The 27202-nt window shown below is 44.3% G+C and overlaps 1 protein-coding gene across 6 annotated transcripts in view; it reads right to left on the minus strand.

The window, feature by feature from the left end:
- The window catches only part of LOC146823014 (syncytin-2-like), a 109685-nt gene that overhangs the window by 61889 nt on the left and 20594 nt on the right, over positions 1-27202 (minus strand). For 2 of the 6 annotated variants that reach the window (XR_014962119.1, XR_014962120.1), the window contains exon 2: positions 24088-24306. The exons of 2 other annotated variants lie outside the window; for them this stretch is intronic. The gene's annotated coding sequence lies outside the window, so the exon portion shown is untranslated. Of the gene's footprint in view, positions 1-24080; positions 24307-25933; positions 26109-27202 lie in introns of those variants that run through there. 2 more of the 6 variants (XR_014962118.1, XR_014962121.1) reach the window with 2 other exon arrangements.

Here is a 27202-nt window from a genome sequence, read left to right on the forward strand (position 1 = left end):
GTGGTAAGCGGATGTCAGTTTGTGTCTGATGCCTAGCATTGTGGTCAGGGAGGAAAATATGGTGTTTTAAAAATGTGTTCCGTTATCTGTCCTAATGGCATCCGGGATTCCCCAGCGAGAAATGATGTCGCGGAGTAGGAATGTGGCTGCTGCTTTGGCATCGCAGTGGACGCATGGTCCAGCTTTGATCCAGCGCGAGAATGGGCATACTACCACAATGAGATATCGGTAATTTTGGCATCGGTCAATCATATCGACATAGTCAAGGTGGAGTTCCTTGAAGGGGCCAGAGGGTTTGGGGATGGTGGAAGCGACTGTTTTGAGAGTTGGGTTTGGTGAATATTTTTGACAGATGGGGCATTTGTTAACGAAGAACTGTATTAATTTGTGAGCATTGGTAATGGACCAGTCTGTCTGCAATGTCGTGGACATGTTATCTCGGGAAACATGTGCGGAAAAGTGTAGTTGGTCTAATGCCACTTGCAGTAAGGCTTGTGGCATGACAGGTCTCCCGGACATGGTCTGTCTATAAATAAAATCAGCAGGGCCCTGCTGTACTCCCCTCTTCTTCCATAACTCTTTCTCTTGAGGTGGTGCACTTTCTTGTATTTCTCTAAGATGTAGTTGGGCAATGTGATCATATTGTTGCGTGTTGTCAATGTGATAGGGAGTATTTGTGTCATGAGTTTCATTATTTATGTCTGTGTGCCGTGCTGGGGCTACACTATCCTCATGCATTTTTGTCTGCACTGTTGGAGCTATGCTTCCTTCTGTCTGCTCTGCTGGAGGTACTGCTTGGGCAAGTAAGATAGGAATGTTTTGAGGATCTGGCTCAATCGCCGGTAGGGGGCCTCTGGCTGCAGCTTTGGCAGCCCAATCTGCTAGCGCGTTACCTCTGGAGGCAAAATCTTGTCCATTAGTGTGCGCTGCACATTTAACAACGGCTACCTCCGTTGGAAGTGTTAGTGCCTCTATTAATTCTTCCAGCAATTGTTTGTGACATACAGGTGCCCCATCTGGTTTGAGAAACCCGCGCCTTTTCCAGCACAAGATGCTCGAGTGTGTTGTTGATGTGACATATGCAGAGTCTGAGTAAATGGTGATGCGGTCGTCAGCCCCATGGTTCAAGGCGGCAATTAGTGCCACTAGCTCAGCAGCTTGGGCTGAGTAGTGTGGGGGCAATGCAATTTGCTGTACAATATCTAGGGAATCAGAGGACTCGGGTTGTTGGGCCCTAACTACTGTGTACCTGATCCCTGTCTCCTGATCAATGGTGGAGGACCCATCAACAAAATAGACAGTGCTGTCTGTTAAGAGGTCCTCTCTTGCTGCTCCTGACTCATCTGGAGAATATGTGGCACAGTCATGGGTGTCATCATCTGGGGCTGCAATTGGATTAGCAAAGAATGTGGCACGATTGACTGTGTGGCATTTGACTAATTTCAGAGAGGGTAATGACAGTATGACTTCGTATCCTGACACTCTTTGTGTTGTTAATGTTGTCTTGGCTTTCTGAATTATAGCAAAGACGGCGTGCTCAGTGTAGTGTCAACGGGGACCCCATGACAATGGGGGTGCTTTTCTCTACGGCAAATGCTGCAGCGGCGAGAGCTTGTTCACAGGGGTAATGACCTCTCATGACCGAATCTAGCATGCCGCTGAAGTAGGCAATGGGCTTATGGCCCATAGGATATTTTTGCGTAAGTACAGCAGTCATAACCTGACCATTGCAGTGAGTGAACAGGTAGAATTCTTTAATGTAGTCAGGTGAGCCTAACACTGGTGCGTTTGTGATTTCATCTTTTAACTGTTTGAAGGATGCTGACATTTCAGGTGTCCAATCTATTTTTATTATGTCTGTCTTTGGCTGCTTTAACTGCTTTCAGCAAAGGGGCAGTTATCGTGGAGAAATCAAAGACCCATTGACGGACATAGTTGACTAGACCAAGGAATTTTTGCATGTCTCTTACAGTTTGGGGCTCTGGGGTACTTTTTATGGCCTCAACTCTATCCGGCGTAACTGGCCTCCCTGATGCTCGTAGTAATTGGCCTAGGTAGTGTACCTCTGTTTGGCAGTATTGAAGTTTGTTTTTGTCCACTTTGTAACCTCTGTGTGCTAGTGTAGTAAGCAGAGAAGTGGTGTCTTTCCTACATTGTTGTTCTGTGGTGCTACAGAGCAAAATGTCGTTGACATATTGCAGCAAGGTACTGTCACATTGGAAATTTGATAATTCCTCTTTGACAACTCTGTTAAAGACGCTAGGGGACTCACAGTACCCTTGGGCTAACCTTGTATATGTTATCTGCACCCCCCTGAATGTGAAAGCCAATAGGTATTGACTGTCTGGGTGGAGGGGGACGCTTAAAAAACAAATTTTTCAGGTCTATCACGGAAAAGTACTGTGCTTCTGGGGGAACATTTGTGAGGATGACAGAAGGGTCTGGGACAATGGGAAACTCTGGTACTACTATGTTGTTTACGGGACGCAAATCGTGTACTAGACGCCATTGATTGGTCTTAGACTTGCGGACAGGAAAAAGACAGGTGTTCCAGGAAGAGGTACAGGGGTATATGACTCCCTGATCCAGCAAGGCATGTATGGTAGGGGCAATACCCTCCTCTACTTCCCTAGATAGTGGGTATTGTTTTATCCTGGGTAATATTGCGCCTTGTTTCATTGTTATTCTAAATGGGGTGGCGGAGTGGATGAGGCCCACATCATTAGGGCTGGTGGTCCACAATTGTGGCGGGACTTGGGCTAAGTCTGCCTCATGCATGGAGTCATATTTGGGTGTGACCGTGAGTGTCCTTCTTTCCACTATCACTGAGAGGGGTACCTCATTCATGTAAATGATCTCTGTTTTGGAAAACTCATCAGGATCGCCAAAGAGTTGGTCATCTGAAATGCTTCTTACTATTTGTCCAGGCTCAATAAAAATGACACAGGCCCAGGTGCGCATATTGTCGTCACTTGCCAGAAATGCCCCGTATGTAGGTGTTATTTCAAGAGCATGTATGCCTAAGATCATGATCCTGTCTAGTATTTGGGAGTCTTGGGACTGTGGGCGATAGAGGAACTCTTTTGGGAGCTGGACAATGCGGTGGTGCAGTTCTGGTGTGTTAGCTACAATGATATGTACCGCAGTGGAGAACGCTTGCTCATCCACAGGGCGAGCTCGTATTTGATCCTTCAAGGAGGAATCAACTGTGAGTGCCATCATCCTTGCCAAGGGTGTACCTGGTACAGAGCAAATCATTGTTCCGTTCTCATGGAAATGAATAGTCATGTTTAACTTCGCCATGAGGTCGCGCCCTAAAAGGTTAACCGGAGAGTGTGGTGAATACGTTCTGGAGCCCCCAGTGACCCATGCCCGGTGGCGGTTCTTCAGAATTGTCCACAGGTTATTGCCGACACACTCACTCCACTGTTTAACTCTATCATAGCGTCAGGGAGCTACCCCAGGAGATGGAAGGTGGCCTCCATTTTACCATTAATTAAAAAACCCACTTTAGATAAGTGTGACCCGAATAGCTATAGGCCTATTTCGCGGCTCCCAATACCAGCAAAATTATTAGAAAAGGCCTTAAACAAGCAACTTACCTCCTTCCTTGAGAGGTCGAGGGCCCTAGATCCCACCCAGTTTGGGTTTCGTGCGGGCCACAGCACAGAACTCGCCCTGGTCAAGGCGACTGAGGAAATCAGAGTGGCAGTGGATCAAGGGGGTGAGGCGATCCTCATTCTGTTAGACCTGTCGGCGGCCTTTGATACGGTCCATCATGGTGTTATGATGGACCGACTGGCTCTGGCCGGGGTGGAAGGCACTGCCTGGAACCTCCTTAAGTCTTTTATGGCCGACAGATCCCAGAGTGTTGAAGTGGGAGCAAAGAGATCTAAACCTTTTGTTCTTCCCTGTGGGGTCCCGCAAGGCTCATCTTTGAGTCCCACTCTCTTTAACGTATATGTGAGTCCTTTGGGAGCTTTGATTAGATCCTATGGACTCCAACTTACCTCATACGCTGATGACACGCAGATCGTGTTATCGGTACAAAGAGGGTCCCAAGCCGATCTGACAGTAAGGTGTCATGACTGTCTGCAAGGTATAGCGAGTTGGATGGCTGCAAATTGCCTTAAACTTAATGCTGGAAAAGCCGAGGTTATGATATTCGGAAATAATCCCAACATCTGGTCCCCAGCCATGTGGCCCGAGGTACTGGGAAAGATACCGGTGCCCACTCCTAAAGCCAGGAATCTGGGGGTGATTATGGACCAGAAACTGGACTTCGGAAATCAGGTCAGTGGTGTAGCTTCATCCTGTTTCCACATTCTCAGGATTCTGAGGAAAGTTAAAACATTGCTCCCCACGGATGGGCTCCGGCTAGTTGTGTCGGCTCTCATCCTCTCGCGTCTTGACTACTGCAACAGTCTGTACCTTAACTTGCAAAAGAAACACCTGTACAGACTGCAGTTGGTGCAGAACGCGGCAGCGAGACTATTGACAGGCACTCCTAAACATGTCTCAATCCGAGAAGGAATGAAGAAACTTCATTGGCTACCAATTCATAAACGCTCCCAATTTAAGGCCTTGTGTACAGTCTTCAAGGCATTAAAAGGCAATGGCCCGGAGTTTCTTAAGGCCTGTTTTAAGCAGTATGTGCCGGGGAGGGCACTGCGCTCTTTGGAGGGCAATCTAGTAGTGGTGCCTAGGATAAAAAAGGCCAGCTGGGGAGGAAAGTTGTTTTCATATGGTGCTGCTACTGCATGGAACGGTCTGCCGGCACATATGAGAAAAATGGAGGAACTTTTCTCTTTCAGAAAGGGCTTGAAGACTTGGTTGTTTAGGGATTAGACACTCGCTCTCCAGGGATGATCAGCTTCTCAGCGCCAGGACACCCTTGGGTATAAGCGCGCTTTATAAGCTCCTAATAATAATAATAATAATAATAGAGCAGCCGCTGTTCCAACACACGGTGTCCTATTTGTATGGGCACTGGCTTGGTGAAAGGGACCCTTGCTATTGCCCCAGAGAATCCCCGTGTGTCCGCTAACTGATCTGAAATGGGCCGATGTCTGCCTGTGATACAAGAGTACGTGGCACCCGTGTCAATGAGAAAGCTATATGTTTTATTGTTTATCGTGACCAGGACTTGGGGTGGTGTATTTTGTGCTTGGGGTACCACTTGGTATGTGGGTGCCTGCTGCAGTGGCTGCATGGGAGCTTGCATCTGCGGGGGCGACTGTTGGGCTTGGGCAATGACCGGTTCTTGAAGCTGTACTTGTTGTGAGGCAGGTTGGGTGTAGGCATACAGCATCTGGGGTTGCTGTGGGTACATTTGCTGTGACTGGGGTCATGGTGGGGCTCTTTGTGTGGGACCCATAGACTGCTGGCCTTGGTCTCGAAGTCTAGTACGGAATTCTCTCTGTATGTGGCCCACCTTATGGCAATATTAACAAGTGGGTTGCCCTGGCTGCACTTGGAGTCTTTGCTGTCCCATTCCATTACCTCTTCCCTGCATGCCTGCGTTTCTGTTGGCAGTATTCCTATTATTGTTGTAATACTGTTGTTGGTCTGTACTGTAGACAGGTTGTGCTGCTATGTATTGTACTGGGGCTGCGGCTGTATGTAATGCATGACAGGTTGTGGCTGCGCCTGCACATATTGCATGGGCGGCTGTTGCATTAGTTGCGGGGCAGGCTGTGTGTTGGCAGTGAGCACATTCTGGGCAACCTGTGGGAATGTGGTGACTGCTGTCATCTGATTGACAGGTGCAGCTAACATGACGGTGTCTGGGGTGTCCTTCTTTTTATTAAGCTTCTGTTGTACTAATTTAGCAGCGGCATTCTCTATGGCTAACTGTCTACTCTTCTCCTGGTCCTGTCTCTTTTTGCAAAAATGTATAATGTGGTCCTGAATCTCAGGCCATGGTTTTGCCTCCATAGCCACTACTCCATCTAACTTTTCTTGTACATCCTCTGGCAGTCCCCTTTTAACCATGTGGTAGAAGAGCCTGCAATTTCCCCCTGTTGCATTCCATTTGTCTCCTAACTCCTGATGCCACTTTTCCTTCATTCTAGAGATAAAGTTAATTGAATCCTCGTTCGCTTGCATTGTCAGCGACATGAGGGATCCGATATCCGGGACATCCGGAAATTTTATCCGTAATTTAGCCCAGACTTGTGGTCTTATTTTGTCGAATGGTTCCCCATCATACTCCGTGTCATTCATAGTTATTAAGCCGCGACTGACACTTTTGAAAATGTCCTCCACTTCTCCGCCCATAATTGATACAAGCAAACTTTTCATATCTCCTATCGCTAAGATGTTACCTGTAGTGCTCCTTTCTAGGGCGGCTATACATTTGCCCGCACCCTCCGCAAGGGGGGTGAGTTGTTTTTGGAGGTTTTCCTTGTACGCATAGGACCATGACACATAAACAGGTGGGTCGCCGGCTTTTTTGTACAATAGTGGCATCTGGTGTGTCACTCCTGTGTCTAGTGCCTTGGGCCGTGTGAGATCATGTTGTCTGGCGTATTTCTGCCAAATCTTTAGACTAGCCCTCATGTAGCCGTAGTCCCAATCTTCATCTCCTGCACCCTGGAGGATGCATTCTACAGCTGTGGCCATATGCTGGGGCTCGAAGGATCCTTCTCTTGGCCATGGGAGCATTTGCGGGGCTAGGGACTCAGTCCAATCTGTCAAATCGTCTGTGAAGGGGTTGACAGCATAATCTGAGCCTTCCCCTAGTATCACTATCTCATTGGGTGTTAGACCATTATCTCGCAGGGCGCATGGTCTGCTTAGAAACATGCTGGCACGCTGGCTAGCTCGGGTGTTGCGCATGGAAGCAGAGCCAGAGACATCATACATGATGTCATCTGGACATCCGTGCGTCCCCAGTACCCTAAGGCTCTCTAATTCTGTTGCCCTAGGCTTCCTCCTTGCCCCGGCACCGCCTGAATTGTGGAATTCCTAGCGTTGTGGGGGGAATTAATTTGTCGTTGCTTGGGTTTGGGGTGCGGGAAGTAGTGGATCAAATAGATCCATCATGGCAGTGTTCAGTGGGGGTGTCCCTTGTTCTGCGAAGCAGACCTGAGCTGCTGGGGCAGTTGTATATGTTTGTCTCGGTAAAGGGGGGTGTCCATTATGGCACAGTCCTCCATTTTTCTCCATGTCTCTAAAGAGTTCTGCGCGTAATGTGGGTGGGGATGGGGTATGAACTGCTGTTTGGCCGCTTGAAGGTCCAAGGGCCACTCTCCTGAGGGTGTCAGTTATATGGTTATTCAGTCACTCCAGCTTCAGTGACGTGCATCAGATTGAGTGAAGGGCATCCCCGGGTGGGGGGGCTGGTTGGTGTTGCTCTATTAAATATGGGTGCCGGCAATTTTTCATTCGGGCTATGCTCCAGACCTTTGCTTACTTCTGTAGTTGTTCGCCAATTGTCATAGTGGACTGGGGTATCCGCCGGGGGGGCATGGTTTTCGTGAGTTTATGAAGTTCCCTACAGTGTTTAAGTATGCGCTGTTCTTGCCCACCGAATGTTTTCAGGACGTGCTGGAGAGGTGTCGCCATAATGAGATCTGTGACTGTGTACAGGCAAGATAAGTATTTCACTGGGGGGTGGTGTAGCTGCGTATGCCTCCGTAAAGATCAGGTACGAGTTCACCCTCTACGCCCTCAACGACACGGTCATATATACCGTCTTGTAATTCGATGTTCTGGATACGGGTGCACCCAGGGAAAAGGAGCTGGCCACCAAAGCAGGCGTCAGCTATTCTATACTGAAGTGAGTTTCTGGGCCAAAAGCTTGACAAAATTACTGGGCCGTCCCAATTTTCAAGTCGTAAAATAAAGTATATGTGAAAGCCAGTGGTTACCTTATATACAGTAGAACTGAGTATCCTATTCAGAAGGACACTGATATATATATATATATATAATACACTGGGTGGGCTCGCCCTGTTTATGTATTTCTACCCTAAATGTGGGGGAAGTTGGGATACCGATCTCTTATAAGTTCATCTCCTATCTCATGAAGAATAATAATGGCGAGTAGTAGCCTTAAATCCAACTCCTCAGGTCCCCTGTATATTCCCTCGGGGGGAAAGTCAGGGAATTCAAGATTATATCGGGCAAGGGCGAGAATGATTTTACTCTGTAATGGGTTTCGTGGCCAGGAGGAAGTGAAGTTGGTGGGTATTTCTAAGCCTGGGGATAGTAGGCGGATGCGTACGTAGATCCACTCTGGTGTTTTGTGCACCAAAGTGCCCAATATTCTTTTCTCATATATTGCATGAAGCGCCTGCATGGGGTTTTGTGGCGGTGAAGGGTAGGTGGTGCAGAATGTATGTATGTATATATATATTACCTACTGGCGATAGCCAGTAGGTAGTTATAGTTAGGACCACGTTTCCATAGGAAAACCTCAACATTCTATTTTGAATAACTTTGGCGCCGGTCGACGAATCCTCGCGAATTTCTCAAAATAGGTGGGGCGCTACGCTCCGCTCCTACCCTGAAAGTCTCGGGGGGATTCGTCAAGCGGGGGCTGAGATAAAAGGGGGGTCCCAAAACGCGTTTTTCCCATGCATTTTTCCATAGGACCTTTAGAACGAGCTACAGCCCGAATGGCTGAACAGAATTACTCAAAATTTGGCAGAGAGGTAGTCCCTAGGTCAAGGAAGTGCCTTTTGTAGGTTTGGTGTAAATCTGTTCAGTAGATTCTGAGAAAATAGCCTTTAAATCAATATATATATCTGAGCCAGCTTACGGTACGCTTACCGTACGCTTACGGTAAGCGTACGGTGGCGTGCGCGAGCGCGATTCTGATTGGCTCTTAGATCTTAGTAAACATTCGAATCGGCCGAAACCAGGAAGCGGCGGCCGCCATTTTGTCTCTCGCACTGAGAGAGATTTTTAAAATCGGAAGCCCAAAAACATGTAAAGGGGCTGTTTTGACAACTCCCTCCCACATAGTCATGTTGAGGGAGTCCCCAAACATCCCCCAAGTGCAAAAACGGTTTTATTTTTTTTTCGGCAATTTCGCGGGGTACGCTTACCGTACGCTTACGGTAAGCGTACGGTAAAAAAATAAAAATAAAAAAAACACTATCCACACTTACCCCACCCCCTGTGCTTTTGGTGGCCGAAGGCCACCAAATGTGCTGGGCTTATTACAATGGAAAAAAACACTATCCACACTTACCCCACCCCCTGTGCTTTTGGTGGCCGTAGGCCACCAAATGTACAGGGCTTATTATAAGGGAAAAAAACTTAGCATTTAAAAAACCGTACTAATTCACTGAAAAAACCATAGGTTTCACACACGTTATAGTTAGGAATTAGCATTTAAAAAACCTTGCAAATTCACTGAAAAAACCATAGGTTTCACACATGTTATAGTTAGTGGAAATTTTACTGATAAAAAACCAATGAAATTGCCCCGTTATAGTTAGCGCAGGCAACTATAACTCACGCGACCGCAATCCTCTGCTGATGACATATGTGTCTTTATGAAAAACAAATATTTGTAATATATGTATAGCTAAAAATGTATGGAAGAAGACATGGGCAAATAAGTGTCTAAATACAGTATTAGCATCAGCAGAGGATTGCGGTCGCGTGAGTTATAGTTGCCTGCGCTAACTATAACGGGGCAATTTCATTGGTTTTTTATCAGTAAAATTTCCACTAACTATAACATGTGTGAAACCTATGGTTTTTTCAGTGATATATATATATATATATATATTTATATTCACTGAAAAAACCATAGGTTTCACACATGTTATAGTTAGCTGTACATTTCACTCGTAAAAAAACAATGAAATTCCACGTTATAGTTAGATCAGGTAACTATAACTTGCGCGCCCACAATGCACTGCTGATGACTTCACATATTACATCACTCAGAGAGGTGTGGCTCACTGGTTAGAGGCGGCAGACCCGTAAGCAGAGAATCGGCCAGGGACCAGGGTTCAATTCCCGACGCGGCAGGGTCGTGGACCAGGGTCAAAATGGACTTGATAATTCTCGCCTCGGTACCTACTCTAACCAGGAACACACTCAGCAACTCTGGGCATTAAGCTTGCCTCATCTCTACAACGGCCCCCCACAGATGCCGGGGATGCCTGGTTTCACCTTGGAGATACCCAGAAAGGGACCATCTCACAGGGATAGCCAGGACGGGTTCCCCAGCGGTCTACAGCGCCGGGACCCCCCGTTGCTGGGGCAGCTGTGCGCTTTACAAGTCTACAACATTTACATTTACATTTACTCATGACATGGTCAGTGACATCACTCATCACATCAATGATGACATCTCAAATGACACATTGTGGATTGCGGTCGCGCAAGTTATATGAATTTGCAAGGTTTTTTAAATGCTAATTCCTAACTATAACGTGTGTGAAACCTATGGTTTTTTCAGTGAATTTGTACGGTTTTTTAAATGCTAAGTTATGTATTTATTTTTAATTTTTGCGCGCACCGTGCGCGCGCTGAGGGCACTCGGAGCGCTTCGCGCACCGAGCTCCCACGTTGCGCATTTCGTACCGTGCACGCCTCGCCATTTTTTACAAAATATCAATTGTTTTTTCTCTCTTGGGGGTCCTTAGATTTATATATTAAATGTGATTGTTAATTCTTTTTTTTTTTTTAATTTTTTTTTACCGTACGCGTACGGTAAGCTTACCGTACACGCACCCCGCGATTTTTTAAAAAAATTATTAAATTCATTTTTCATACTTTTTGGTCCTTCGTGAACCCCCTGACGAACGCTAGGGGGTCTGCAACTCTCTTCGTTGCCCCCTTTTCATGTTATCAACCTTTTTTTTTCAGTGCGAGAGACAGAAAATGGCGGCCGATACTTCCTGGTTTCGACCGATTCGAATGTTTACTTTGATCTAACAACCAATCAGAATCGCGCTCGCGCACGGCACCGTACGCGTACGGTAAGCTTACCGTAAGCGCACGGTAAGCGCACGGAGCGCGCCCACAGATATATATATTGATTTAAATGCTATTTTCTCAGGAAATACTGAACAGATTTACACAAGACCTGCAAAAGGCACATCCCTGACCTGAGGGCTACCTCTCTGCCAAATTTCACATAATTCTGTTCAGCCGTTCGGGCTGTAGCTCGGACTAAAGGTCCTATGGAAAAATGCATGGGGAAAAGGCGTTTTGGGACCCCCCTTTTTTCTCAGCCCCCGCTTGACGAATCACCCCGCGACTTTCAGGGTAGGAGCGGAGCGTAGCGCCCCATTAGTTTTGAAAATTTCGCGAGGATTCGTCAACCGGCGCCAAAGTTATTCAAAATAGAATTTTCAGATTTCCTATGGAAACACGGTCCTAACTATAACTATCTACTGGCGACCGCCAGTAGATAATATATATATATATATATATATATATAAGACTAACGAAGCTATAACGAGGTCAGTGCTCGCAAGCCACTTGAGGCACGAAAATTACCCACTGGAGGGACTAAAATCACTACAACTCCCAGCATGCTGTCAAAAGACTCACCTGTGAGCGGTATGCTAATCAGGAACCATTTAAAAGGGTTGTAGTGTATGCGCGCACTGACTGCTTCTCCCTATGATTAAGAGGCATGCTGCCTCGAAACGCGTCAGGGACACTTTGAAAAGATCTGCTTGGAATGCTGTTGACGAATAATAAAGGTTCGGTTGAACTAATCTTCCTCGGAGTGCATCTTTGAAGCTCTGGGCAACTTTGGAATACATTTCTAACACGGCCGTCCAGCCGTGGGAAGATGCACCACCCGCGTGAAGGAAGGGCGGGTCTGCGCGCCAGGACTGTACTGGTGTGAGCGGCATGAAGATTGTCTTGAATTTAACAGCCATCCGCACAGAAGCCCACTGGAGGGTTTTAAACAAAGACTAACGAAGCTATAACGAGGTCAGTGCTCGCAAGCCACTTGAGGCACGAAAATTACCCACTGGAGGGACTAAAATCACTACAACTCCCAGCATGCTGTCAAAAGACTCACCTGTGAGCGGTATGCTAATCAGGAACCATTTAAAAGGGTTGTAGTGTATGCGCGCACTGACTGCTTCTCCCTATGATTAAGAGGCATGCTGCCTCGAAACGCGTCAGGGACACTTTGAAAAGATCTGCTTGGAAGGCTGTTGACGAATAATAAAGGTTCGGTTGAACTAATCTTCCTCGGAGTGCATCTTTGAAGCTCTGGGCAACTTTGGAATACATTTCTAACACGGCCGTCCAGCCGTGGGAAGATGCACCACCCGCGTGAAGGAAGGGCGGGTCTGCGCGCCAGGACTGTACTGCTGTGAGCGGCATGAAGATTGTCTTGAATTTAACAGCCATCCGCACAGAAGCCCACTGGAGGGTTTTAAACAAAGACTAACGATGCTATAACGAGGTCAGTGCTCGCAAGCCACTTGAGGCACGAAAATTACCCACTGGAGGGACTAAAATCACTACAACTCCCAGCATGCTGTCAAAAGACTCACCTGTGAGCGGTATGCTAATCAGGAACCATTTAAAAGGGTTGTAGTGTATGCGCGCACTGACTGCTTCTCCCTATGATTAAGAGGCATGCTGCCTCGAAACGCGTCAGGGACACTTTGAAAAGATCTGCTTGGAATGCTGTTGACGAATAATAAAGGTTCGGTTGAACTAATCTTCCTCGGAGTGCATCTTTGAAGCTCTGGGCAACTTTGGAATACATTTCTAACACGGCCGTCCAGCCGTGGGAAGATGCACCACCCGCGTGAAGGAAGGGCGGGTCTGCGCGCCAGGACTGTACTGGTGTGAGCGGCATGAAGATTGTCTTGAATTTAACAGCCATCCGCACAGAAGCCCACTGGAGGGTTTTAAACAAAGACTAACGAAGCTATAACGAGGTCAGTGCTCGCAAGCCACTTGAGGCACGAAAATTACCCACTGGAGGGACTAAAATCACTACAACTCCCAGCATGCTGTCAAAAGACTCACCTGTGAGCGGTATGCTAATCAGGAACCATTTAAAAGGGTTGTAGTGTATGCGCGCACTGACTGCTTCTCCCTATGATTAAGAGGCATGCTGCCTCGAAACGCGTCAGGGACACTTTGAAAAGATCTGCTTGGAATGCTGTTGACGAATAATAAAGGTTCGGTTGAACTAATCTTCCTCGGAGTGCATCTTTGAAGCTCTGGGCAACTTTGGAATACATTTCTAACACGGCCGTCCAGCCGTGGGAAGATGCACCACCCGCGTGAAGGAAGGGCGGGTCTGCGCGCCAGGACTGTACTGGTGTGAGCGGCATGAAGATTGTCTTGAATTTAACAGCCATCCGCACAGAAGCCCACTGGAGGGTTTTAAACAAAGACTAACGAAGCTATAACGAGGTCAGTGCTCGCAAGCCACTTGAGGCACGAAAATTACCCACTGGAGGGACTAAAATCACTACAACTCCCAGCATGCTGTCAAAAGACTCACCTGTGAGCGGTATGCTAATCAGGAACCATTTAAAAGGGTTGTAGTGTATGCGCGCACTGACTGCTTCTCCCTATGATTAAGAGGCATGCTGCCTCGAAACGCGTCAGGGACACTTTGAAAAGATCTGCTTGGAATGCTGTTGACGAATAATAAAGGTTCGGTTGAACTAATCTTCCTCGGAGTGCATCTTTGAAGCTCTGGGCAACTTTGGAATACATTTCTAACACGGCCGTCCAGCCGTGGGAAGATGCACCACCCGCGTGAAGGAAGGGCGGGTCTGCGCGCCAGGACTGTACTGGTGTGAGCGGCATGAAGATTGTCTTGAATTTAACAGCCATCCGCACAGAAGCCCACTGGAGGGTTTTAAACAAAGACTAATGAAGCTATAACGAGGTCAGTGCTCGCAAGCCACTTGAGGCACGAAAATTACCCACTGGAGGGACTAAAATCACTACAACTCCCAGCATGCTGTCAAAAGACTCACCTGTGAGCGGTATGCTAATCAGGAACCATTTAAAAGGGTTGTAGTGTATGCGCGCACTGACTGTTTCTCCCTATGATTAAGAGGCATGCTGCCTCGAAACGCGTCAGGGACACTTTGAAAAGATCTGCTTGGAATGCTGTTGACGAATAATAAAGGTTCGGTTGAACTAATCTTCCTCGGAGTGCATCTTTGAAGCTCTGGGCAACTTTGGAATACATTTCTAACACGGCCGTCCAGCCGTGGGAAGATGCACCACCCGCGTGAAGGAAGGGCGGGTCTGCGCGCCAGGACTGTACTGGTGTGAGCGGCATGAAGATTGTCTTGAATTTAACAGCCATCCGCACAGAAGCCCACTGGAGGGTTTTAAACAAAGACTAACGAAGCTATAACGAGGTCAGTGCTCGCAAGCCACTTGAGGCACGAAAATTACCCACTGGAGGGACTAAAATCACTACAACTCCCAGCATGCTGTCAAAAGACTCACCTGTGAGCGGTATGCTAATCAGGAACCATTTAAAAGGGTTGTAGTGTATGCGCGCACTGACTGCTTCTCCCTATGATTAAGAGGCATGCTGCCTCGAAACGCGTCAGGGACACTTTGAAAAGATCTGCTTGGAATGCTGTTGACGAATAATAAAGGTTCGGTTGAACTAATCTTCCTCGGAGTGCATCTTTGAAGCTCTGGGCAACTTTGGAATATATATATATACATATATATTTTTTTTTTATATATATAGCAGTGCAGCAGGGAATACTATTTTTGTTTGTGTTTCAAGGTGCTCGTTGATGACTCAGGGGGGTGTAAGATGCAGGGGCGATAGATTGTGTATTCTGCCTGGTATGACTGTAGTCAATGCCAAGTGCCTGAAATATTGTGAGAAGAACTGTGCTAGTGAGGGGTGTCACGTGAAGGAAGCAAGACGGGTGACCGTCAGAGAGACCCACTACGTGATTGTTGATCATGTATATCGTAATATTATTGTGGGGATTACTGTTCATTCCCAAAAATTGAGTTGGAACAATTGGATGGGCGTGCAGGATCAGGCCGGGAGACAGAATCTGCGGGGTCTTGTAAATAATCACTCCATAGTGCTCTCAAAAGGGGTGCTGTGTCGTTCTGAGACTGTGGGCGTACAGAAAGGGAAGGCGTGGGGGAATTGGGAACTTCAAGGTTTGGGAGAGAGGCTGTCTCAGATGGAGCCACTAACACTACGGAATCCAATGAAGATTCCCCGTCGCTAATAGAAATAGGGGAGGGAGCAAAATAGGTGGGGTAACCTGGGTGGTTAGAAGAAGATAAATGAGGAACAGACAGGGTGGAGGAATTGGAGTGTTCTTCAGAGTAAAGTAGGTGGGGGCAAACCGTGTCTGGAGATGGCGGGGTGAGAGATATATGGGGAAGGGCGTCAGATAGGTCTGTCAGGGAAGTCGCAGAGATATGAACTTGGTGTTGGGGGTGAGGGTGACCCCCAAAATCGCCCAAGCGTCGGATAATTTGTTCCTGAATTTGTCAGTAAGGGGAGTGAATTCGCTAAAAGTAATATTGTGGACAACCTGAGGAGTGTCGTGCACAAATTGAATAGAGCAGTTGATAATTCGTGGGGAGGGGTTGAACATCACGAACGTGGGGGAGACCTATAAGTGGTTGCCCAAGCTACCTCATTGTACTCAGCGCAAGCAGAAGCATGTTTTGAAAATCATTTAGGGCCTAGTAGATTTTATTAGTATGAGGCGGTGACCTTTGCCCTTTGGCACAGGCATGTAAGCAGGGGGTTCAAGAGACCTGTGGGCCTTCATTTACTGATTGTGTATGGCAAAAATGGGCACTTTAGCATACTTCCAGATTTTCTCTGGCAGGGCCTATATAGAGACCTTCATGCTGCCGAGGTCGATAAAAATGCTCTATTTGGTAATCAGATGGTAGAACGTGATCCTCCATCAAGCACCAAGCAATTCTGTTATGCCACTGCGTTCTGTGCTAGAACATTACCAGCTGTCAGTTATGATGTAATACACTGCGCTAAAAACAGATCTGTACTGAAACGCATTGCCTCTAAAAATGAAATGTATGACATGACTATTGGTTTGCTATGACATTTTTCACAGAAAAAGTATGATAAAAACAATACAAATAAATTTAAACAAAAATAAAGACCGAACACAATAATACAAGTCACACATTATAAGTGTGGGAATTCGGGATCCGTATGTTCCAGTGCAAGTAACAAGGCTTTAAGTTCAGCTAACTGTGCAGTACAGTCCCCTAAGGACTGTGTGATAGTTTTTTGTGGTAGTAATCTTCTGTCCAACATCACACCAAGAACAGTGGTGCAGGCTGCCGAGTATCGTTGCTTAGTACCTATACCAGGTTGGGCTGAACACTTGGTCCAATTCACAAAGGTAAACTGAGACGAAAGTCAAAACTATACGACTTTTGGGAGAGGAGTTGGCCTAACGGCTAGGGCGGTCGACCGCGAATCTGGGGAACTGGGTTCGAGTCTCGGCAATGACGCTGAACATCCTGTGATTCTAGGCAAATCACTTAATCTCCCCGTGCCTAGCAAAAAGGAACTTGTCCTCATGTAATGCAACTGGTGCTATGTAAAGAGCTCTGATACCTGATTTGGGTCAAGTTCGCGCTATATAAAACTCTGTACCAAAAACAAAGGGCATTACGAGCAGTAAAGTTAAACTTTTGTCTCAGTTAAACGTAAGTTTTGGTCTTAAGTTTAATTGAGACCAAAACTGAGACAAAGGTCTAACTTTACTGCTCGTAAATGCATTTTGTGAATACCGAAAATCGTAAAGTCAGACTTTCGTCTCAGTTTACCTTTGTGAATCGGGCCCCATATATTTATACTGCTCAAGAGGCAAAATATTGCTGGCATGGGATAAACATGCCCATATTGAAGGAATTCTTGTGTCTGTAAAGACGGGTCAAAGACAAAGACTACATCAACAGCTGTTAAGGATGTTGCCCATTGTATCCATCTGGAATGGAGGGCTTTAGCATTTGGAATGATGGCTTTTGTATCAGCCTCTAAGGCTGTAACAGGAGTACCAACAATATTGCATTTCCCTTGTGCAAGCGGCTGCTCTTTAAGTATAGCTATCTGCACTGCAGTCAGTATTTGTCCGGTTGAGGCAAAAGATATTTCCGCACTGGAAAATAAATGTGATTTATATGCAATAGGCACTGTCTCACCTTCAGTAAAAGTGACATAAAGTAAAGCCAATGGCACCTGCAATTATACAGATTATCAGGTTTGTTGTATTGACACATGTTTGTAAGTGATGTGTTGCAAGCAAGTCGGATTGCAGTGATCTGAGTGTGCTGAGTGTGATCTGAGTGTGTTCCGATGCCCAATGAGAACTTGAAAAATCAGGATGAATCAATTCATACAATGATTTAATGTGTTGTTCATAATCAGGTATGTAGATTCTGCCAAAATTTAGAAATCTTAACAAAGATTGCAGTTTCTGTAGAGTGTTTGAAGGCTGCAGCACAGCACACTTCTCTAGGAAGTGTGGTGCAAGGCTTTTTCCTTCATGTGTAAGTTCATAACCTAAACATAGGACACTTAGAAATGCTATATTAGATTTCTTGAAGTGGGACTTGAACCAAATGCAGTGAATCTCAATATTATGCGATCCACTCTGGCCAAATGTGTATTGAACTCATCGACCGTCAGGTAGATATCATCTACATAGGGCAATGCGTCAGTCAATTTCTTGTAGAATTGACACTATGCGTGCAGCAAACAGTCCAGGTCTGTTTTATACCCTATAGCCTAGCGCCAACAATGCAGTCCAATTCCTACTTTCAAGTGCTATATTTTGGTTGAAAAAAAACATTGGGAATTTCCAAGGTTGTTTTGTATTTTTTTATGGACTATATTATTTCTAAGTGCCGTACTGTGTGTATTTTGTAGTACAAATGTACGTGTATAACTGTTTAAATGTCTATAGTCTAAGACCATGCAATATGTATGATCCAGTTTCAAAACAGAAAAAAGTGGATTATTCATTTGAGGGATGCAGCGTTCAATTACTCTCTGGTACTCCAACAGAGTGAATATTTGGTGCTTTTGCATCCCATTTAAAGGGATATTGTGATTGCAGTTGTGGGCTGGACCGTATGTGTTTTATATGATAAGGGATGTTCTTATCCCAGCTGATATGATTGGGATATAAAGCTGGGACTAGGGCAAGAGCCTATTCTGCTGCATAGGCCTGTTTGACTTTATCAGGGACAAGCGCAGAAAAAGACGGCAGTATTACATCCTCACCCTGTGGGGATGTTTGGACAAACTGCGGGGGCCAATCGACCTCCGCTAAGAGAATTCCGTATGATAAAGTAAAATTTTCCCAGAATATTACTTTAATGTTGCGCTCTATGTATGTACATCTAAATTATATATTCTTTCTGGAGGGGCTACGCCCTGTCTGGAGTCTCAACTGTAACAAACTTATCAGTTGCTCTCGTTGCCAGGAACTCCTGGAGATTCCGGTGCACTATATTGACCTCTGACACGCCGTCAACGAGAGTTGTCGCTCACCTCCTGTTCAGGAGGAGAGTTCTCAGTGTATGTAGCATATTTTGTGGTTATAGCTGCAACTTTCACTTTTTGAAATTGGAATTTTTTATCTTCATGTCTGACGAGCATTGTGAATCACTTTTCAGTTTCCCGTACTTTTCCTGCCTGAGGTCAGACCACCCTCTTCTGTCGGATTGTTTGTCCGATGAGCCTTGAAAGGAACGAGAAGGACAAGTATCAGAGAGCTGATACCTATCAGGTGCTTTTAACTGTGTGCGATCACGCAAATTATAGCGTCTGTCAGAAGACTCCGGTGGTGCAGAACCGCCATGTGATTTAGACTTTTTATTTAGGTTTGTGTGTGTTCCATCGCTTTTTAACAAACTCCAAGTTCAGTTTGGTAGTATCCCTGTCAGAACTGGGCTTTCCAAGTTGTAGTTTACTGGGTCTAGTTCCCAAAGTATTGCGTCCTACAGAAGTAAACACTTCAGCAATAATTTTAGGCAACTCACGTTCCTGGATGACTCGTGCAACCTGCTTGAGCTGCTGGCATAAAGCCATTGAAGCTGCATCTTATTTAATGTTAGACAAAATCATTGAGGAGACTACAGCAACGTTTGTCGTTAATTGTATCCCAAAATCCAGGGCAGCAGCTGCTTTGTGTTTGTTCTGTATTTGTTTTAACACCTCCGGCAAAACTGACATAGACGGAGTACCATGTGTGATGATATAGACTGCAGCAAAGACTGTGCCCCAATTGGCACAGTCACCTTTACAGGAACCATCCCATGGAGTAAGCACATAGTCAATATTCTGTGCTTGTCTTGTAGTCCCGTGAGGGGAAACACAGCTTCAAATTGATCAATTTTTTGGGGCAATCCAAAAAGCAGTTTCTTCATGAATTGTGGTAACTTTGTCCATAATTGAATGAACAATCACAGGACGTATGGTTGGCACTGCAGGCAACTGTGCTTGCCCTGCCAGGCCAGCCCTTGCCAGAACAGTCAGCAAGGTACCTGAAACATACTGAGTTAAGCATCTGTATAGTCTAACTAGACCATTGTATAATTTTTGTAGCTCAATAACATTGAGATTCTGTAAGTTAGAGAATGGTGTATAACCAGCTAATGCTGGCCAAGTACCCCCTCATTACTAAGGGGACCCATGCATACTGGAGCAAGTACCTGTATAAGGATGCCTCGCAGTCAATTTTGATGTTCCCAATGTAAAAGCAGAATATCTAAGAGCAAATATGCTCTGTATTGTCGCAGTGGTTTAAAATTAGTGTATTCATGGAATGTTTGTGTATTAGCATCCACAGCTGGAAAATTGACCCACGTATAGAAGACTTCTAAGCAATAGCTGCAGTGGGTTTCAACCGCCTGCAACGCCAAAGCCATGCAAAGTTATATGTCCAAAGACTGCAGATCTGTAATTATCAGCAATTGGTATCGGCTGTGGCCGCGCCATTATGAAAACAGTAATGAAAACAAAGTGCAAACACAAATATGGGAAATCATTTTAAAGGTTCAAGCTTGAACAACTAACAGAAAAAATAGGTGCTTCCTATAATACTGTGGAGGATATATCCTCAACACCATGGACTTCTCCGGTGGTAGGTGTAAGGGTACTATGGGCACTCACAAGTACTACTCGGTAGACCCGCTTACTAAGTACCAGATCATCGTTGGTGGTGCTCTGTTGCAGGGATTTTGCTGGGAAGCAGAACTGTTCCTTGGGACACCAGGACGTCAAAATATAGCGACTGTGTCTCTCTATCACATCAGTACCTGTAGGCCCAAATCTGACAAGCTCACAGTGTCTCACCTGAACGCCTAATCTTTACAGAGTAGCAAGTGATTTTGGCAAACCTCGAACATGAACCTCTAGTCAACAAGGGAACTGTGGAAACAGATCATTACCTTTCGTTTCTCACTGATGAATGTCCATAGTAAACAGAAAGACAAAAAGGGAAGTTTACAGTATAGTTATTGAAACTATTGTAGTCTATTTTGAAGCAAGTGTGCCCTGATCAGTAAACAAATACAACTAAGCAACGTAATACATTATTAACAGACTGTATACAATGAACAACCAAACCAATTAAACTAACATATCTATCTAGGGCTACCCTCACTATGTGATCTCTGGGATTAGCAACCGACCCTCTGTCTGTTAACCAGCCCGGCCAGCAGCTGCCAAATCTTTCCCCGTACATTGTGATTTTGTGCTTTATTTTGCCAGTAGTTATCTTTATCTAATCTGTCCATGCTTAACAATATTTCCTTCTCCCAAATTAGTTCAGTTACACTAATTTCATTTATTCCATTCTTTTTCAATTACAAGAGCCCAGAACTGAATTTTGATATCCTATTGTTCAGATCTTTTCAGTCCATGCATTTCTCCCTGAATCCCCACAGTGTTGCTTGCGATCCCAATGCGCCTGTGTTAGTTTGAAAACATTTCTGGATTGATCTGCCTATTTTATCTCTGAATGGAGGCATCAACCAAACTCCAATCTGAAGGCACCAAGTGGGTATTAGAACTACACTACCTTCCTCTTTCCATTGGAGTTGAAGTGTAGTGTTATCAGAAAGTGCTGTGTCCAAATATGTGCCATTTACAAATCTACGCTAGTGTGTTTCACTGTCAGTGGCAGAATCTATACAAAAATATGATTTATATGAACCGGCGTAGAATGAATAATTCTTTGCATACCGGTTTTGCATTCTCAATACTTCCATAAGACCCATTTGTTTCATAACTGTGGATCATTTATGTGATGCTTTGCCCAAGGATCTAGTATGTCCCTTTGAACTATCTAGTTCTGTGCATAATTACAATTGAAGTAACCCACACAGAGCACTCTGTATTGTAAATATGTATGTAAAATATCTTCAGTGGCTCCAAAGAACTTCTCATTATCTATTTTTGGTAGATATGTGCTAGGTAACAATATACTCTTTCTAAATAGCATTACGGCTACTTCAAAATACCCCCACTGCATCCACAACAGTATGGTGTGCCTGCAAGGGTACAGTGTGGCCTAACCATAACACTCCTGTGGCTGTGGTAAATGAGTTGTACTACATTTGTACACCTCATCTCTTATTTAGCTTCTCATATTTGGTTTTACTAAAAAAGGTTTCCCGTAACACCAAACATGCATTGTTCCTACATAAATAAGATTTCTTTTCCCCACCACCAATACCCTTCTCATTCTATTATAACACAACAGTCAGCCCTAAAAAAATATTGCCGATAACTCTGATACCATCACGTTGCAATCTTTCTTTTACTTCTGTGTGCAGGCTCAATAACCACGAATTCTGTGCTCCTAACATCTATTTCCACCCCTTATACAATACAAACCACCCCAAACTCAGCACCCATGAAGTATTCAAACCACCTCAAACAACCATATACCACTGCAGTAAAAAAAACAGCCTATGCATGTAGGAAAGTGAACAGTCTAACCCTATTGTGAGCGTGTGACTTTGAGGCTGCACATCAACCCTTACAGGGGTGGGAGGAAGTAGGTCCAGGCTCTGCCAGGTGGTTGCAGGCTGGACAAGTTAATGTATCCCTAACCAATTTAATTGTTTTGTGGAAAAAGCCCTAAAACATCACATGGTCACTTTAAGGTGACAGCACAGTACACTACAGGTAATACAATGGAAAGTTATTATCAAACAGCATTAAATTAAAAAACAAATTTGTTATGCTACATAAGAATTTCCCTAGGTCAGCTGGTAATGTATCACAGCTGCAAGCAGATTGAAGTGCAGAGACGATTGCCCTGCTCCTGCACCTTTCAAGCCTTATCCACAACCAGAAACTGTCTCATACCAATGAAAGAGGAATAAATGTCAAGAGATTATCTATATAATTAGTATCTGCCACATGACATTATTAAAATGTGTTATCTGAATACCACCATTCTGCTATTCGTGTACCTTCACATGACATTTTGCCATCAATGCCATTCCACACAGGTCTAGCCTCTCTAGGTATGGCCCTTAAATTCCAGCCTATCAAGTAAGGATTTCTTTCCTTTCTCACTGGTGTGTTGTCTTGCCAGTTCATTGTGGTGGTGTATTAGGGATCTTCTTTTCTCTGCGCTTGTGATTTGCCTTTTCAAACATGCACCTTCTCTTCTGTGTCTCCACTATAAAGTCTGTGTTAATAGATATTGTGTTTCCAATTTGAGTTAGTACCCGTTGATTTCTGAGAGCCAGGAAAAGTCGCAACTTGTCACTCTAGCACAACATATGTATGAATCATTATTATTCGCAGTAAGCTATCATGCAGCTATTCCTGTGTTGGTGGTCCTATTTAAATATAGGTTACGAACCACCTTAACAATGAATATAATGGAAATAATGTAATAATATTCTCTCTCTGATTTATTTAAAATGAAATTTTAATCACTTAGAAGGGTATCCAAATTGTGTTAAACCCCAAAGAAACATTTATAAAAGTTAGCCTTTTGACTGGGTAAACTTGTGTTGAGTATATTAAATTGGATTTACATTAACAATAAAGTAGCTCCACGTGACAGCACAGTGCAGGTGACCAGTGAAAAGAAGCGAATGTGCACATTAGTACAATAAAAGTAAAACACAACATTGTCTGTGAAAGGCAATTGTAATGTAAAACATGTTCCTGCTTTATTGGCTGAACAATTATTGTGCATAATGTTAGAGCCTGAACTGACACATGGTCTGCTTTCTCATAAAAATTGTCACTTGCTCTATGTTATTACGAGGAATACCTACTTTATTGTTACTGTACATCCCCAAAAAAACAATATAAGTTTACCTTGTAAAAAAGTTTATCTGGTATGCATGTTCCTTTGGGGTTTAGTATAATTTAACTCTCCTCCCAAGTGATCCAATTTTCATTTTGAATAGATCTGAGTAAACCATTGTAATTGCCTGTTTCCAGGTGCTAGAACACCGAGCCCTTCGTCCTAATGTCACTGCAACTGACCATTTTTAGGAGTCTAAGAAATAAAAGAGAGTTAACATCATCCACAAGTTTAATTTACAGTCTAACTAATTTGACCACACAGTGAGGGCCCAAAGTTGATAAATTAGATTACGTGTGTATTTTTACATATTAAAAGCCAAGCCGATGTATACTAATCTCAAAAATACATTGGAGAAATACAGAATCACTATTTGCAGACCAAATCGTATAACAAAGTTAAGTCTGAGTAACAGGAAACATACAAGAATATCAGTAATTGTAACGCAGAAAATGAGAAACTGGATCTGATGATCAGAATATGATTTGCGTTCCTCTTGCCTAAGCATGAGTAAATTTAAGTTACCTAAACTGAGTTTACTCTAGGTAACCCTAATTGGGGAAACCCTAATTACATCATGTAAAGCAGGAAGGTCTCAGCATTACAGAGACTTCTGTAACAGTTCTCAGAAATCAGTAGTATTGTATAGCCTAAAAGCACACAAGAGAGAAAAGCAAAGATGTCTGTAACCCCCAGTCTAAAGGGAATCTGACTAAAGCTGAAGTGTGATCACCAATGAAACCCAGAGAAGAACATTAGAGAATCATATATCACATGTATCATTACTTTCCACCTTCACACGGTTAAACTTGGCAACTACACTTGAAACTCTTCTCCTTTGGTCTGCACATCAGAATATCGTTAGACTCCTCGCGTCTCTCAATTCAGCATGGTCAGTAATCTCCCTTTATTCGTTACCGCCTCTCTCCCTTCCCAAAAGGAATCCTCCAGAGTCTCACTATCTCTCATACACAATTTGCATTTCTTTATCCATGAGATCATATGACTGCACCTGCAGAGGAGAGAAAAACGCAGCAATCCAAGCAAACGTTCACGTTGAAGGTTAAACATAAAATTCAAATACTAAGGCCTTTGCTCAAGTTAACGTGGCAAGCATCTCAGTACACGTTTCAATGCATGGTTATAAATACATATACAGTTAGAAAACAAATGCAGAACACGATTCAAATCATTACGCAATAATATAAGTTCATAATATTATTCAAACTACAGAAGTGCATATATATATATATATATATGAGAACTGCAATCTGATGACATTGTAAGAAAAGCATTAGTATACACTCTCATATAAATGTCGAGATAATACAGTAAATGCTTTTTCTGTATCTGTTTAAGTGCACTACATTATGTTAAGGATATTAAATCACACAAATACATGAGACCATGTGTATGTATATATGACATGGTCCAAACATAAAAGAGAGGAGCCAAAGTTATGCTGATCCACAGGTCACTGAATGAGCAGCAAATCAGCCAGGACATCTGGCAGCCACTATGATGTGTTTTAACATTTTAAAGGGGCAAAAGAACTACGGAGATGAGAAAAACTTTTAAAGGGGCGCAAGACTGATGGCGCTAAGTAATACATCCAATTATGCAGCCATCATGATTCCTCCCTAGAACCTAGCCAATGTTAAAAAATCCTCAGACTTCAAACTCCGATGTATGCAACAAAGTGAGATGGCTCATTTCCTGGATATGTTATTTGTGGCATCAAACCTCTCCCAGAGTTATGTACACGTAAAATCCTAAGTGGAGAAACTCTGTCTCTCCTGTGTGACGCTAATTCTTTCTTCCCACCTCCACCCCTTGACATCCCAGTTTAGTTTACTGCACTACAAAGATTAGTCACCTGTTGCAGTAAATCCTAGGCCGAGGCTGCTCTAGAGCCTGTTTCCACCCAGTCTACTAAAACCCCTTGACATTCAGTTCTTTGCTTTCTTTGTTGCTGATTTGCTCTTCTCAGAAGTTTCCAATCCTCTCAGCTCTCCATCCATCGTCCTCTCTGCAGGTCTCCGCTTCTGTCTTTGCCCTGTCTACCCCTGCCTCATACTGATCCACTCTCTCCTCCTTACCACTCTTCTTGAGTCCTTTCACACTAACTGTCTCTAAGCTGTTCATCCTCTAGTTAAATCTGGATTTGTCAGTTCTCCCTCCATCTCCTACAACACTTGTGCTCATGTCCTCCACTTTTGCTTATGTGCTCCTTGGTGCACGTTTATGCTGTTTGTGCCACAGAGACGTTTTAAGGCATGGGCAAAGAGGGCAATTAATCAGGGCTCCCAGCTTTCCAAGACCCCCCCCCCCCACCCCCGGGAAAAACATTTGTCGCTCTAGATCAGCTTTTGTGATTCATCTCAACCGCCTTCCCTCTGCAAACTTCAGCCTCAGACTTTGGGGCCCGAGCCAGGGCATTTTGGTTGTTTTAGTGGGACATAATTTCTAATAGTTTAAGGTATAGTTCACTATTGTTTGGTATCATGCAGGTTTGAAGGTTTAAATATATAATTTCCTAGCTTTCGTGAAGGAAAGTTTCAAATCTATTAAGGACATGGAGGCGAGGATTATGCAATAATTTTCTCCATTTTATTGCTCTGCATCCAAACCAACGTTATATCAAATAACATTAAAGACTACAAATCCTATGAGTCTTTTTTTTTGGGATTTTCAACAATCCAACCAAAGAGCCTGCCATATAAAACATCCACCAAGGAAAAGTACTTCCTCTTTCTTTGTGCCATAGACATCCTTCCATCATTTTAATGCAGACTTATTGCTTTTGATCCATTCCTACAATAGAAAAAGAATAAATCAAAACCAGGGACTCAAAACTGCTGTCTCAAGCAATGTTAAGAGAGAAACTCAAACACATTACTAACAATAAGGTTACAGCGCAATGCTATGAAACAATAGCGACATCAAAGAAAGATACTCATCCTCACATCTGTAAAGATGAGGGAGGGTTGTTGATTGAGAGAGAATAACTGGAAGGGATAATCCTCAATTCCGTGTCCTTCATAGAATTGAAACATTCTTTCACAAAAGCTAGAAAATGTGATATTCTCTGTCAGAACCCGAGGCTCAGATTATGCAAGTTTAAAGCTGGCTGACCACCAGTGAAGCAGTTCCAGGTTTCGCCTTAAAAGAGAAGGTCTTAAACGTAGAGATTGAAGATCAATCTGCTGCCCTGAGGATATCTTCCAATTATCCCCATTAGGTGAAGATCTTTAAGGCCATCGCCCCCTAGCAGAATGTGTGCCAAAGGAGGAGATGTCAATGCCAGCCTCCTGTAATATCCACTTCACCCATCTTACGATAGTAGTCACCGAAACTGGCTTGAATGGCTTCTTAACGACCATGAGTAGTTGCTTCATCTCCAGAGGATCGTACTCTTCAGACATGGCCTCATAGGCCCAGAGACACCTAATCACACACAGTTTGAGGTGAGAGGGAAAGCTGGATAAGGCACCACTCTAATTCATTTTGGTTCTCCTAGATCTAGAAAATAGACCCAATCCTGAGTAAATATGTGTGCCGTGATATCAATCGCTAACACATCTGACACCTGTCTACAGGAAATCAGACATAATAGAATCGCCAACTTACCAGACAGTTCCCTGCATGACAGATATTCATGATCTTGCCATGATAACAAAAGATGCAGAACCACATTTACATCCCACAGAGCAGAATAGCATGGTTCCAGGGGAGTAGACAACTGAATACCTCTCAATAAACTGCACACAAGGGGATGTACCCCAGCTAGTACCTCGTGCAACGGTAAGTGCCCCGCTGAAATGGCAAATCTACAAGCATTAATTGAGCATTACACTAATCCACAGCCCGCCAACTCCCCCAAAAAATTCACAATGTGGACTACATCT

This window comes from Triturus cristatus, chromosome 5_2, assembly GCF_964204655.1.
Source record: "Triturus cristatus chromosome 5_2, aTriCri1.1, whole genome shotgun sequence".
Classification (NCBI taxonomy): Eukaryota; Metazoa; Chordata; class Amphibia; order Caudata; family Salamandridae; genus Triturus; species Triturus cristatus.